General features: G+C 33.6%; 1 protein-coding gene across 1 annotated transcript in view; it reads right to left on the bottom strand.

Moving 5' to 3' along the window:
• Positions 1 to 15,614, bottom strand: part of LOC129801642 (protein prickle-like) — a 184,484-nt gene extending 168,870 nt beyond the window's left edge. The window contains exon 1 of the mRNA XM_055846886.1: positions 15,390 to 15,614. The gene's annotated coding sequence lies outside the window, so the exon portion shown is untranslated. The remainder of the gene's footprint in view (positions 1 to 15,389) is intronic.
• Positions 15,615 to 16,659: the final 1,045 nt, after the last annotated feature.

Genomic DNA, 16,659 nt, shown 5'->3' with positions numbered 1-16,659 from the left:
CCGATTTTTAATTGTGACACATGGAGAGCGACGATTTTATATATAAAAAAATTCAGTGAATTTTATGGATACGAATGGCTGAAGTAATGGAGCTATTACACTAAAAATATTTAAAAATTATTAAAAGACAAACACATACTTAATACACGAATGACTCAAATAGTGTTTTTTCTTTGTGCAGAAGTTTTGCTACTCTGACTAAAAAAACTTACCCGCAATGATGTAAAATTTACTCTTTTTCATTGCAAAATTCAATTGAATCTCTTTTAGAATTATTTAAATGCTCAAGCTCCACAGAGAGAGTAATATGTAGGGGAATGTTGGTATGGTTCGCACAGAGTGAACCTTCAAACAACGCAAATTTTCTCTTTGTTTAGAAAGAGCTAGTACGTCATTTCTTAGCCATAAGATAGATAATTGTTAAGTTCATGAGACGAGATGAGAAATGATAAGTTAGTTCTTTGCAGGCAAAGAGAAAATTTACATCGTTTGAAGGTTCACTCTGTGCGAACCATGTCTACATTCCCTTAATTATTCTATTTTTTTACCCTACAAAATTTCCACATCTCCCACTCCATCCCGAAGACAACTTTTCTAAAGATATCATCACGTTTCAGATGTTTTACTGCTCGAACTTAAAGAGAGAGCAGTTATATAATCGACTTTTTTTTCAACTTCTCACTGTTCTGGAGCTTAAACGGTGAGAGATATCGACTTCCGGTCTTCGATGACCCCTCCTCAAATGACATTATCTCGTACCCAACCTCTTTACTTCCCCCCATCACCTTTCGTACGTTCCCTATCCCTCAAAAATAGGTCAATAGGTCAAAAAAAGGTCAACCACTTTGGTAGGCTCATTTTTCAACTGATTTGGTTAAATTTGGATTTTTTGGAAAGGTACTGCAATGTCGAACCCGGCTGCATCGGTCTTCATCGGTAATTATCCGGTTAAGTACCGATTTTTAAATAATTTTACATTCCTAATAATTAATATTCCCTAAAACTAATGTTTTTTCAATTTTTCTCAAAATTGGCCCAAGCTTTTTCAATGATTTTTGGATATGTTTTAGAGCTGGTCCAGGCGAATATTTCGCCCAAACATACCTATGACCGGAAAATTCGCTATTTTGAATTATTGAAGGTCAAAGGTCAAATACTTTGGAAGGCTCATTTTTCTTTTTGATTAAATTTGGATTTTTTAGAAAAGTATTGCAAATTAGAACCCGGCTGCATCGGTCTTCATCGGTAATGAATCGGCTAAGTACCGATTTTTTGATTTTCAAATGCTTTTGTGATTTATGAATCAATTTGATCTCTAGTAGATCAGTGATTCCAAGAATATGCAAAAAGCTAATTCACGGTGAGCTCTATCTCGTGAGTTCGAGCATTCCGCAAAGCTGGGACGCTTTGCCATCTCTTTTTATGAAAAATCATCTTTTGGGTAAATTTTGGAATTTTCAAGCTCCCCAAAGAATAATATTAAGGGATCCATTCATTTTTTTTCTTCTGTCTATTACTGGTTTAAAGTCTAAACGATAAAAGATGCCGACTTTTAGTTTTCAGTGAAATGATTTTTATTTTCTTTTGTCAATTTTGAGGTTTCTAGCAGTCGCTTTAACTTTCAAATAATGTTTTGCATGTAGTCCAGCTGAATCTTTCATTCATAGAATCCGAAAAAATCGCTTTTCAGAATTTTTCAAGGTCAAAATTCACGTATTTTACAGAGCAATCGAAATTTGACTTAAAATTTAATTTATATTTTGCATGTTTAATTTTTTCATATGGTTTTCTTGTGATTTATGAACCAGTTTTAAATGGATAGTAAATCACTATGTACCTAAAAATAACGAAGAATTTTAGAAGTGATTTATAATCGTGTGTTCAAGCATTCTGCAAAGCTGGAATATATTTTCGATCATTTCAATTGCTTGTACAAAATTGTGAAAACGCAATAGGGGTAGATGGGATATCTGAATTGGGACAGCTTTGTAATTGGGCTTTTTTCTCCTGGCTTTAAATGAAACTGGACTTTGTTACGATAAAATTTAGCTTCACAAATTAATTGCGAAGCTAAATTACACAAAGATAAAAACCAGTTCCTTTTAAAAACAGTTTAAAAATAGTCCAATTTCAAAGGTTCCGCGATATAAAGGTGCCCCAATTCTAAAATTTAAGCAAGGCTTTAATACTCTTATTAATTCCTTATTAATTTTAACTCAACATAAAGGTAACTGAATAATTAAAAAAAGAATTGTAGTTCTCATACAATATAGAAATAGATTTTCAACTGACGCACATAAAAAACGTGATAAACTCGTAAATTCCCTAAAAGAAACTTTCATTTGATTGTTTGTATCATTTGTGAATAAATAATTGCGAATGAAGAAGTAGAATCGCTAAAGGAAAGACAAGAAATCAGAAGGTGGATCGTGATGGAAGTGATCGTTTGCAGTCAGAGTATTCTGTCGTTGAAACAGATCAAGAGAGTCCATCTCTAAAGACTTGTTTTATTGTTATGCCACTCTCCCCATCGACATGAAAATTATTCTCGACAAGAAGATCACATGAAGTTCATTTAGGATAATTTTATTCTGTGGAAATTCGCACGAATCTATCCCATGGCATAGAGGCGACAAATTTCTGTGTGAGTGATCGCATGCTATTGTCAAGTGACTTATGCTGGATGTTTGTTTGTGCCAATTTTCAGCCCCTTCGCTAAAGTGTGTCCTAAAAGGCGAATTTCACTCACATATTGAGAGCTCATTGAGAAATAAACTTAAATGAGGCAATTTGTGCTGGTGTCCAAGTGATCGTGCTATAAGATTGAATGATCGTAGCAATTTCGAAGCAATTTTCTTGTCATAGAATTGCTTTCGATTAATACTATGAACATTATCTGTGACAAGGAAAAATTCAATTCACACACCAAAATGCAATTTTATTGCTAACATTTGCAATCAACTTACACACACTCAATAAATCTTCGGCAAATGCGATGTTTAGGCCAGCAAGATCGCGTTATAGAAAACTTTCACTGAACATGATCAATTGTCGGTGAATAGACATCTTGTATACCCAAACACTTCTTATAGTCTTTAATGTCTGTTAGTGGAAGACAAGGAGGAAATTAAATACCATCAGCACAAGTGACACCTTTGATCGTGCGATCTTAGGAGAGTAAAGATCACAAGAAAATGTTATGGTGTTTTATTAATTTATTGCGTAACACAGCCCATTTTTGTTCGCCTTTTGCACCAATGTGTGAGAAATGCTGGAGAAATTGGATGAGACTGATGAAGAGCATGGGTTAGGCCAAAGTGGAGCGATCACGTGTGATCACATATTATTTATAACCACGATCACCGAGAAACATTGGAGTGTTCTCCTCTTATGTACCTCCTGCATATTAATGATCACGTGAAGGGTGCAAATAAATATATTGCGTCGATGATCGACGAACACAGCAATATTTTTTGCACTATTATGTATATGATTCTTCAGAGATCATAAGATCATACGCGCTAGGAAAGCCAACAAGAGGCAGCCATTGATCGATATTGCACATTCGATCCTACAAGTATATTCAATTATAATTAGAAAAAAAAAACTTGAAGTTTTCTAGAAAAGTTAATCTCAAATTGAAAATGCAACATAAGATAAATTTGCAGATTAAAACTGCTTAAGATCTGGTTTTTTACCTTTTATTAACGATTGGGTTACAACGGTTACAACCAGTACCCCACAAGAAACGTATGCATTATGCATCTTAAATTTATTTTTCCGTTACTCTGAACCAACTATGTTTATAGGTAGGGTAAGTGTGCCAAATTCCGGCCAGCTTGCAATTTCGGCCACCTTTTTTGTTCCTCGAATTTCCATGATTTTTTAGATTTTACATATTCTAGAGATTATACAATGCAAAAGAATAAAAAAAAATGTAGCTTCGACAAACGAGATGACGTGAAAAAGGCATTGGAAGAATTCCTGAAGGGCAAGGAACTATGAGAATGAAGGTGGCCGAAATAGGGTACCAAAGCTATGTCTACATTTTTATTCATTTTAAAATATATTAAGAATGATTTTAGAGTAAATAAAGACGATAAACTGTCTACAAGGTTCTAAGCAACACTCCTTAAGTAAAAGGAATAAAAAAATCAATTTCTATTAAAGATATTAGATTTCAAACTTGAGACTTTGGCTCTTGCATGCAACAATGCCGAAATTTGGCACACTTACCCTACTAAAAATCATTAAAAATACGTAGCAATTAACTGAAAAAATAGAAATTGATGAAACTACTGTTAATATTAATTTTTATATTAATTGAAATAGTTTTTTTTTCAAAATTACTTTAACCTTTCTATTGAATTTATAACAACAAGGATATGTTGAAGGCTTACGAAAATTTTTTAACACGCTAGAAATTCTATAGTTATTCTTTTGCTTTTTCCACGTCCTTGAATAGAATTGATAAAATAGATAACTGATGAAATTCATGCGTAAATAAAGAATTAAAGAGATTCTTTAAGTTAATAAAAGTAGTTCTAGTTAATAAAAGTAGTTCAAAGATTTTGCATATTTTCTGATTATCATCTCATTAGATAAGAAAAAAAAAACATCCACGAACAACTTTTTATAAATATTTTCATTGTTCTTCAAAAATTGTACCTATTCAAAATTAGTTAAGATGACATAACTTCACATACATTTATTATTATTTTTGAAGACAAAGAAAGAAAAAATGTTTTTTTTTATTAACAATTTTAAAGATGAAATTGCCCTCTATATTAAAGGATTCAAAATTCGTGCTGCGTGTGATTATTTAGAACACGATCCCTCACATTTTTGAACCTACAATGTTGCAAATCCCTTCAAGAATAAATTATACACATTGCACTGAAAAGCGATCGATGGCTGAAAAATAAAAGAAAAATATCCCACGGTAAACGAAATAAAAAGGAGAATGCGATCGATAGGAAATCCGAGTTGAAGACACCTAGCACAGAAATTACTTGAGAAATTAATTTTTATAGCTCTCTTATTTTTATGCCATTGCATTGGAATATTCCGACAATTAATATTTTTATTGAAAAGTAAGAATTAAGAAAAAAAAATGAAGATTTACCCAAAAGACGCATAAAATGATTCACGATCGCTTAATCCTGTTTAACGATCCAATCTCGAAGATTTAATGATCAGAATGAGAAAGTGTTTCAATGTAAGTCATCGTATGTGATCGTCAAGATAAGTGATCGCGATCTATGTGTTGCAACTCAGAACCCGAGGCCTTCCATGGTGTCTTGTGCGATAGTGTGGGTGGAAAATGATCTAAAAATCGCTAAACCGGTTGGAAAGTTAACATTTCATCGTGATAAAAAACTGCCACAGACATTATTAATTATTTCTTATGATCGTATACATGAATTTTCCATGGAGTTGGACAACACTTCAATCCCAGAGACACTTTTTTGGCACTTCACGACACTTAAAAAAGAAATATAAAAACAAAAACCGAGGAGAGGGCGTTCGACGATCACTCGCGAATAATCGTTGTGATCGAATGATCTTTCTTTAGTGACACGTGATCTTGAGCACGAAAACCCAATACTATAAGGAGGCACACGCGATGGAAAGTGTTTGTAATAAGGTTCTCTTTCTGGAGATGATCACGGTTGAACTGTCGATGGTGATCGTCAAATGGGAACTGATTTGACGTCCCAACCAAAGGGATTTAGCAAGTTCTTTGTGCTGATCGTTCTTACTGTTGTCTTTGCCTTCCCTTCTTTTGTATAGAAAGATTCAATTAAATACAATATGAGTGAAGTGAGTGACACTGGCTTGTTTTGTCCCCGCTCCGCCATTTATTTCATTCCATTTTCAACATTTCGCGATCGATAGCTCTAACTTGGCGACACGTGAACGTATAAGGGGGTGATCTTTTAATGCTAAAAATATTTCTAGTGTAATCACTCTTAACTTAACAAAATGCTAAAGAGAATTTCTAATTTTGCATTTCTTATAGAATTTTCAAAGAATTTTAAAACAGAGTCTGATAATTGCGATCTTCATATGCACGTTTTAAAACTTCATTTTGAAGATCAGTCGAGGATCATATTTCCCAGGTTTATGGTTGTAAAATTCGCCTCTGCGCTCAGAACTTGTAGAATGTGCGCAATTTTAAGAGGCAGAGGCAGTGCTGCTGGTGTATTTGAGGTATAACACAAAAATCTGCAGAAAGAGAAGACGAAGAGTGGCTGTTTGTTTCATGATTAAAACGTTTTGTGTTGGTTGGTGTTCCCGAGCCAACACATTCTACTTATATTCCAGCATTCTCGCCAACCACCCTCCTAACCCCCCCTCTTACCCTTCCGACCACAGTCCACGAACCATTTTGCACAGTACCTCGACGTTGTGCAGAAAATGATTTATTGCTGATAAGGGATTTTAATTTCATAAAAACACAAGAAGAAACTCGCCAACATCAAATTGCATCGGATTTTTCTCAATGGCTTCATTGGAGACTTTTCCAAGTGATATGAGTCTCTCTATGAAATGCCAAGTGATCAATGAAGGTTTGTTTAATTGCGATGCGTTTTAAATCATCAACCACTCATCAATTATCTTAACCTGGAGAATTTGTGTCGTTGCCTTTTGCTTGGTCTATCGAACCAACATTGATCTCTCAGACAATGACTTTCATCGATCAACTCAAACGAGAGATTTCTTTTGCAACATTTTTCTGGAGACACTTAACAGTGAACTTTTACTGAGAAAACCAGATTTGCCTCTGAGATTAAACTTGATTTCCACGGATGATAGTTTTTTTTTGGGGTGACAATAACTTATAGTTTAAGTCATGCATGTGTACAAACAAGGCAATAGTGAATGACAAATCTTATACTTAAGACAAGTTCACGGCTGCTTTTGAAAATTTATTACAAGGTTTAAAGGGTTCACATTTAAAATCCCAACACAAAATTTTCTTAATTGTACCTAACCCTTCAATAAATCTTTATACTGAAGATATAGAAAAAAATAAGTGCAAAAAATAGTAGAAGAATGATCAAAAGAAAACATTTTCGCAATGCTTGAATTTACAAGTTAATAATATGCCTTGAAAAAAATGGCCTTGTCCTTTACACGACAAAAATTATGGGATGAATTAATGATTCAAAAATATCTCACTCATAAGTACTAGAATTTCGAAAAGTTTCTAGAACTTTGTTTCATTTTCAACAACTCCGGGAGCATGGAAAAAGCATCCATAATGCGGGAAGGCGCTTCTGGGCGAGTCTACAAACGAACTAGCAGATTCTTCTAACACGGGATATAGACATTGTAAAAATGATTACCTTTGTAATGAATATATCTCGATACGATTAAATAAAATTCTTTATGTGTTCACGATTACAGTAGTAGCATAACATATAGTTCTATATTCTATACCACATTTAATTCCATTTTGAAAAAAAAAACAAAAATTTTATTTTGCAACGTTTATTAATTTTAAAATCAAAGTATTTGATCAGTATATTCCTTTTTATCTGAATATAGAAATAACAAGATGCCGAATGAGTCGAAATTCTGAAAATATCCAAAATCCCAAAAAAAAAAAACCAAAATCCTGAATATTCAGTTTCGAATAGGTCGAAATCCCTGATGTTTAACCCTCTAACGGGTAAGACCGCCTCCAGGCGGTCATTCTATAAACCGCATTTACCGCGATAATATTACTTATTTGAAGTTAAAATATCTACAGTGTCCTCAGTTATAGTCTTAATAACTTATTTTCTGAAGCTGAACTCATCTTGACCTTTCGTTTGCTTACAATCTTCAGTTTTGTGTGACGTGACAGGTCAGAGAAAAAACAACAAGATGTCGCTCACGACATTTTGCGTTTTCAAGTGCAAAAAAGATTGTTTTAAAGTAATCTAACTGTAGTAAGAATCTTATTTCCTGAAAGATATGTTCTTCTAGTTTGTATATTTCAATTGATAAGTGTGAAAAAACTAGAAGAGTTTTAGAAGAAAAAAAGGAAGAGCGCCTGTGGGCGGTCTTATCGGTTCTAGGGTAAAATTTTCAAAAATTATCGATTTTTTTATTTAATTGTTTTGGCTGTTCTAGTAAAATATATTATTATTTTGCAATATATTAATCATGGAAAACAATTGAGATTACGCGAAGACTGTCCAGAATGAGTTTAAAATTAATTTATTTTACTATTTGTTCACTATTTTTCAATAAAAATAATTCAGTCTTTTTATGCCATAAACCGATATGACCGCCTGGAGGCCTTTACCTTTTCTGACCTGGCGCCCAAACAGAAAGATATAATGAAGAATGGATGGTATTTTTGAGTTTAGTGGACCATTAATTACCCTAGACAAAATTATTTAACTACTTTTTTGGATATTAAAGAAAACACCGTTAGAGGGTTAAAATATTGAATGGGTCGAAATATAAATCCTGCAAAGCCAAAAACCCAAAAGCAAAAGAAATTTTCTGTATTTATGGAAATTAGAACACACGGAAACTAAATGATTACATCGAAAACTTATACCCACGGGGTGTTAGATTTTCACTTTCAGGACATTTGTGGATTTTGACCACTCGGGATTTCGCTCCATTCAGAATTTTGGCTTTCAAGATTTTGACAGCCACCGCCTTTATACGACTCTCTTTAGAAACTCTGAGCGAATGAAATGAAATGGTCTAGTCTAGAACCTCTACTTCTATCACGCTAAGAGATCGGGAACTCAATTCAGCATTAACCGAAAATAAAAAAAGGTCTTGAGATTCGCAAATTCCAAATTACAACTAAAAGGATTCAGAATTGGCATTGGCATTCATCGGATGGGATTTGAAATTAAATTCCTGGGTGTTTCTGTTTAAGAATTTTTGTATTTTTCTGTTTGCATCTTTCCAAATATTATTATCTTTAAATTATCTTGAAAACAATTTCCAATGATTTTTTTAAAATTAGGTTTTAAATTATTGTAGGCAAGCCTTTCCTTGACAAATACTAGTAATCTTTACTATTTCCAAAGAATCCAAATTTAACAAAATCTGTTAAAAAATAGGTCCTCCAAAAGTGATTGACCTTTGACTTTTAATAATTCAAAATAGTGATTTTCCGATAATATGTATGTATGGACGAAATGTTCGGTTAGGCTACCTGTAAAACATATCCGATAATAAAAGACCTATGGTGCCGTTTTCGAAATAAACCAAGAAAACATGGTTTTGGATGGGATGGAGCACCCTTATGGCAATTTGACTTTTTTTATATTGAGATATTTGAAGCCAATTCATAAATTGATTTCGAACTCAGCTTACAGGGCTCTGAGGGAAGATCTATTTAAAGATAAAACTAATAGGGGAGACTGGGGCAGATTAGCCACGTATAGTATTAGATAGTGGTATCTTATAGTTTGCCTACGAAGGAATATTGAGGAACCCACTCTTTAATCTAAATATACAGATCCCTTCCTATTCATTGAAATATTTATCAGCCTCATACAAACATTTTTTGTACAAATTATACTCAATGAATAAATTCATTTGGTGGCTAATTCTACTACCCCGGTCTCCCCTATTATATTTATCCCTCAGTCCTTTACAAATTCTTATAATACGACTAAACTTTTCACTTTTAATATTTCGCGTAACGGTTGCAAATGCAAAGAAATTCCCATACATGTTTATACGTAAAAATAAGCATTTGGCATCAACTTTTAGGCAAGTCGGCAGCGTCTTGGGAGGCAGGGGTGTGCGAGAATAAGGAAAGAATATCTGGAGATAATGTTTTCTTCTTATTGGGGGTCACTGAAGACCGAAAGTTAATTTCTCATACTGTTTAAGCTCCGGAGCGATGACAAATTTAAATTAAAAATCTTTTAATCTTTTTTAAAACAGTTCGAGCAGTAAAATGACATTTCAATCGAAAACATTATTAAATTATTAAAAAAAAAACGATACTTTTGCCTTTTCATGGTTTTGGTCGTGAGTACTTTCATATTCGAAATTTTAGTCAATTCAGGATTTTGTCTTTTAGGATTTTGACAATTATGTTAATAATTCCAGAGCAGATTTACAATCTAGGTCTAAATTTAATTTTCTATAAGGCATTATAGTGATATTTCAAGGTATGATAGATCAAGTTAATTCCTAAATAATTACACTTCTTCCTAAAAAACTTTATTTTCGAAAATAATACATGCGTGAACTACCCCGTCCTTCTCTACTATTTCTTATCATTGCATTTTTTGAGAATAAATTTGCGTTTCATTTCCATATGATCTAGCGTGCAAATTGGTAAAATGTTGGCGAATGTATTGTAATTGTGCAAAAAAAAAGTAATGCTTGAATTGAAGGGTTAAACGCTTTCTTCACTCCATTGTAAGACCCACAAATTTAGTGAACATTCTCAATGATTTCTCTTTCTGAAACACTTTCTGTTCTATCACTTCGTATTGTCTTTCACATAAGACGTTGTAAGAAGTAGTCACAAGGGCCATTCCTTAAGCGAGAAAATATATGAACCTGACTAAACTTATGGTGCTCCAATTGTGACCCCATCCCATGCCAATTTATGGCCTCTCCTTGGCGGAAGTTCTATCCCACGTGGTCTCTACAAATACGTGCTAATTACACCGCGTTTTCAACACGAGCAAACCTCCAAGAAATTCCTGTAAAATAGTTACTGTCGACTTCATTAGGGAACGCGGATGTGTCCGGAATGAATGGGCTGTAGTGCCACCTCATTTGTTCCTCAATCTCAGGAGTAAGAAAGTTCTTATGAGATTTTTATGTTCTCTTGATTGAGGGCTTGTCGCAGATTTCACAGTTATAAAATTGAACCAATTCAATGCAGTTTGGATTACAAAATAGGGTGGAAATTCATTAAAGTAAAAAAAAAACGTTAATTAACAGAAATAATAATTATTCTGGAAAGTATTTGTAAAGTATATTCCTAATATCAGAAATTCTTTGTTAAAAAGACTAAGATTTTATCTGTTGCACTTTGCCATCTGCTAACAATCCCATCCAATTCCACAAATTACCCTCCCTCAAGGATCGAATTCCATATAGACAATCTCTTAATTGACTTTTAATGCATTTGAAAAAGGGTACGAGAATCAAAAACACTGTGATTAATGGGAGATGCCTTTCTCTCAAAAGTCAATGATTCACAGTCAATGGGGTCCTTTTTGCTGTCGCCAAGGAATTCCAGCTTGGTTGGCGCCAGAGTTGGGAAATGCATCGCCGCGAGACGTCGAGACACTTTAGGAGAGTGCCAACATCCTCTTTCGCCACTCTGTCTCCCACCAAACTCATCGGGGAACTTTTCAGGGAATACTCCCATTGGGCATTCACCCACCTTTTGGCGCCAGAAAAGGGTGAAAGTGTGTAGAAAGAGGAAAAGGTGACAAAAAAGCAGGAACAAGATTAAATGGTTGCATGAGACATCTGATACAACTCAGCAACTTTAGCAAAGACACAAACGAATATTGCTCAAAGCAGGACAGTAGTTGGATCAAACGACATGAAAATATTAATTTTCATCCAATTTTTATATCCCGGAGTGCAAAAATATACAAAAATACTACACTTAAATCACTTAAATATATACACTAAGTAAGGTAGATGACCCATGTAATGCCATGTCCCATTTAATTCCACTCCTTTATATATCTTTTTAATTATTTTAGCACTTTAGAATTGAAAAATCAAAGTATTAATAGTAGTATTTTATAATGCACTTCTTGAAAATTGAAATAATTAAAGAAAAGTATCTATTTATTAATTGTAATCTACTGCCTGAAGTCCAATAAATTATTTCTCTTGTGGATGCATATATCAGTATATTACTTTGTCTTTAAAAATTAGTACAATATTAGAAATATTAGAAACTTAAAATGCATATTTTTCAATTTTATTAAATTTTAACCTTTTTGTACTTAAAAAAAACTTTTTGCTTAGATTATAATTTAAACATTTTTACATTTATATTCCCACAAAGGTGCATTAAAGTTAACGATTTAGATTTAATATGTATTTTCACCATTAGTGTTAAAGTTGAACTACGAAAAGTATTTGTGTTATATATGCTTACATTCTGAGTTGATATAAATCAGATGGACCCATTGGATACTTCGTTATAAACACTTTTCTTCAGAATTTCAATAAACGTTTCAACACTTCACACTCATGAATTTTTAACTGCATTGAAAAAAACATTTTTTTATTAAAATAAACTACTACGATTTTCTGTGAATTTCACTATCTACAAAATTTTATTTGAGAGAAATTTGGCAATAGAAAAAGCTTTACTGATCAGTTAACAAAACGTGGACATTAAGATAAAATTCTTCGGGATCTCACCAATTTCAATATTATTAACTGCTCGAACTTCAAGAAAGAGAAGTTTTAACAATCGTGTTTTTTTTCAACTTCTGTCCATCCTAGCTGCCAAACGGTAAGAGGGGTAAGAGATACTGTCTTCCGGTTTTCGATGACCCCCCCTCCCCCACAAGTCAACATTCTCTATCGAACTAACTTACCCAAATTACCCCCACCCCTTTTATCCCCTCGAAAAACATGTTTTTTGACTTTGTGAAAAATTGGCCCTGGCGATTTCGTTCATTTTTGGTAATGTTTTGAAGGTAGTCCAGCTGTCTCTACTTGGGTTAAAATTGTGGTTGGGAATCACTTGTTCTGATTGTCGCTCTCTGTGCATAAACACAATTCTTGGGATTACGTACCAAGCGAACAGAACTCTGTTCAATCACTTTCAAAGTAGTCCAGCTGAACATTTCGTCCTTAGATACCCATTACTGGAAAATTCGCCATCTTAAATTATTTAAGATCAAAGGTCAACCAGCCTGGAGGGCCTAATTTTCTACGTATTTGGTTAAATTTGGATTTTTTTTGAAAGACCTTGTAATTCTGAACCCGACTGCATCGGTCATAATCAGTGATGGATCGGGAAAGTAACGGTAATAGCTCTATTTTAAAAATACTGATTTTCGCACTTTTTCAGTCTTTTGACCCATATAAAATTTAAACGGTAAGAGATATCAACTTCCGGTCTTCGATGACCCCTCCTCAAATGACATTATCTCGAACCCAACCTCTTTATTTTTTCTCCCTCTCCTTTCATGTGTGCCCTAACCCTCAAAAATAGGTAAAAAATGAGTTTTTTCTAACTTTGCAAAAAATTGGCCCTGGCGATTTCTTTCATTTTGGATATGTTTTGGAGGTAGTCCACGTGAATATTTCGTCTTTACACACCTATCACCGGACAACTCGCCATCTTGAATTATTCAAGGTCAAAAGTCAACCAGCCTGGAGGACCTAATTTTCAACGGATTTGGTTAAATTTGGACTTTTTTGAAAGTTTCGTTAATTCTTAGATATGTTTTGGAGGTAGTCCATCAGCTGAACATTTCGTCCTTAGACACCTATCACCGAAAAATTCACCATCTTAAATTATTTAGGGTTAAAAACCTAATTTTCACCCGATATGTTCAATTAATTGATTAATTTAAAAGGTTAAAAATTTTTGAAACCCTCTTCTTGAACAATTTTCAACTTCAAGATAGTTTTGTCGTGATTTATAGACAAATTAAATTCGACCATAATTTTATATACACCAGAAAAATTTGCGAAAAGGTATATAAGACAGAGGTCCTTCTCGGGAGTTCGAGAAGCTCGCAAAGCCTCGGACGCTTTGCCACCCCTTTGATAAATAAAAGGTCTATTAACCCTCTAACGGGTAAGACCGCCTCCAGGCGGTCTTCACAAAAATCACATTTACAGCGACAATAAAGGTTTTATTTATTTAAAAGTGCTATACTGTCCTCGGTAATAGTCTTATAAACATCTCTTGAAAGTTTGAACTCATTTTGACTCTTCGTTTTTTGCTATTTCCAGTTTTGTGTGACAGGTCAGAGAAAAAGCAACAAAAATATTTGTGCAAAAAAACTCATTTCCCATTTCTATAAAAGTACCGATTTAAAGTTATCTGACTAAAATAAATTTATTTTTTAAACTAAAAGAGATAATGAAGAATGAATGGCTTTTTCGACTTTATTGGATCATAATTATCCTAGAAAACATTGTTTTAGAACTTTTTTACGCATATTAAAGAAAACACCGTTAGAGGGTTAATAGAAAGTCCGATTAATCGAAAACTCGATTTTCGATTAATCGATCTCAACTATTTCGAAAACTAGACGATGCTTTTTTCTTTAAATTTTAGTATATTGTAGCTGAGGTCGAGACCTTTCCAACAGTGGGTCGCACTCCTCCCTCGATGTTCCCTGACCCGAGCTATAACCAAAAATGTCATGACCGGACTGCATTTTTGGTGTTTCTGAAGCAATTATTACAAAATTTTAGTTTATATTATATCTGAGATCAAGATTTTTCTAACGATGGGTCCCATCCGTCTCTACTCCAACCCATTGTACCCCGACCCTTACTATATCCATATGAACCGAACTCTATCTCTAATGTTTATTAACTGATTTTAATGAACTTGACTTTCTTTTGTTGGCCTTCCCTACTCAGACTATTTAAAATGACCAGTGATAAGCCCAGATAAGCTTATGGGAGCCGAGATTCTTTACAGGTGACCTCGGAATGCGTGCAACTCTCGGATTGTGCAACTTGAAATACTGATAGAGGGTTAAACTTACAAAGTCTCAAGGGAATCGAGGATAATCCTTCCATAAATTTACATAAAGTCTTCTGTAATGTTGTAGAGCTGTAAATTTCCTATAAGGATATGCTCATTATACGTTTAAGTTTTCTCAGAGCTCGTGAAAAAATTAAATATGCGTTTTGACAAGTTTTGCCCCAGTCTCCCCTATCTTATGATCTGTGGAAGAAAGCACCTAAATATCTGGTTTAGTTTCTTACATTAGATTTTTTTTTAATCTCACTTCAAGATTTTTTGTGAAATAAAAAAAAACAGAGTTTTTGACCCTCGTGGACCATAACTTTTTACGTTTTCAATGCCCCTACAATTTTTCCTAATTCTGCTTATCAGAGATTATGATTAAAAATATAAAACATAACATCAAAAACAAAAAAAAAATAAATAAATTTTCAGTAATTATGATGGGAAAATAATTTTTGTGATCAGCACACCAAACAATAAATTATTATTAGTCTGCGGAAATCTCTTTAGAATTTCGTTCTTTGTATACCTCTTAAGGAAAATTTTAATAATTGAATAAAAGAACTTTTCGTAGAATAAGGAAGGGATCAAGTTTTTATATAATTCAAACAAAAAGGTTTGGAACAATTAGAAGAATTTTTGTACCTTTCAAAAAAGCATTAATACCATAAAAGACTTTCATTAAAAAATATTATAGACTTACCGTGGAGGCTCCAGAATCAGCATTAGCTGTCTGTGCAGCCACAACAGGCAGAGAATTCGGATTACGTTGAATCATTGTGCTTTTCGTGCGTTTACTCTTGAAGTCATCCATCGATGGTTCCACCTGACTCAGCTGGAAGTCTCCGCAAGTTGTGGATACTGTATGTGGCCCAAAGAGATCCCCGAGGCCCATTTTGTGCGGTCCAAATTTGCAAAAGACGCACATCCAAGTAGGGATCTGCGCACGGAATGCGCGCAAGCTGTTTTTTTCGACGCAGCGCGCAAAGTATATTTTATGCGCGCAGCAGCAAAAATTTTCATGCGTGCAGCATTTATCTTTTACATTTTTTTCATATTGAGATGAATAATAATAATATTAATATTATTATTAATTTAATATATTATTTTTAAAATCAGTCCGACTCGCGCCCCGATAGCGATAAATGGTTGAAAATGATGATGATGATGAAATCAATTCTATAGCGGATAAGAAGAGATTTATTATATAATTCACTTATTTAAAAAAAAATCTGATGCTAAAACTCAATATCAATCTATAATAAATAAGATTCAAAGTTCATTAATTTTGGATAGGTGTGATTAGAAGGAATAACACCTAAAAACTGGACTTGATTTTAGAAAATCTGAAGATAGAAATTTATGTCGACAGTTTTTATAAATAAATATGGGAGACCGGAGATGTTACGAACAGGGTAGTTTAAGACACGGTGGATTTTTCTTTAATTATTAAAATTAATTGAACTAATGCACTACGCAATCAAGGGCAGCATTTAGATCTATCTTGATAAGAATAATGGATATTCTCAGTTTTATTGCTTGGATTCTATAAACAATTCTTTAAAAATTAAACAAAATAGTAGGTTTCTGATATTGCAGTTTTCCTCTTTGTGTTTTATACTAACTATAAATGAACAAAATTTTGTTCTCATTAGCTTACAAAGTATTTTTGGAAAATGTTTTGGAAAAAAGTTACAAAGATTATGCTCTATTTTTTAACATTTTAAATAACAAAAATACACGAGGGGATATTTGGTCACTTCACTTTCTATGAAATCTTAGGTGGAGCCAAGGGTGACGCGTAGATCGTTTGACTGTCAAAGTAAGAGCGACAACGATATGCTTTTGCAAAATACCCTTTTTCCAAGAAATTCCAAATTTTATGCCAGAAAAACCGCGCCACGTATATCCTTATTCTTGTCCCTCCGTGCCCAAGATCGAGGATGTTAGGGACAAAATTACGCATTCAACAT

This window comes from Phlebotomus papatasi, chromosome 2, assembly GCF_024763615.1.
Source record: "Phlebotomus papatasi isolate M1 chromosome 2, Ppap_2.1, whole genome shotgun sequence".
In the NCBI taxonomy this organism is placed as follows: Eukaryota; Metazoa; Arthropoda; class Insecta; order Diptera; family Psychodidae; genus Phlebotomus; species Phlebotomus papatasi.
Note: the sequence above shows the minus strand (reverse complement) of the source record. Positions and strands in the feature narration are given on the sequence as shown.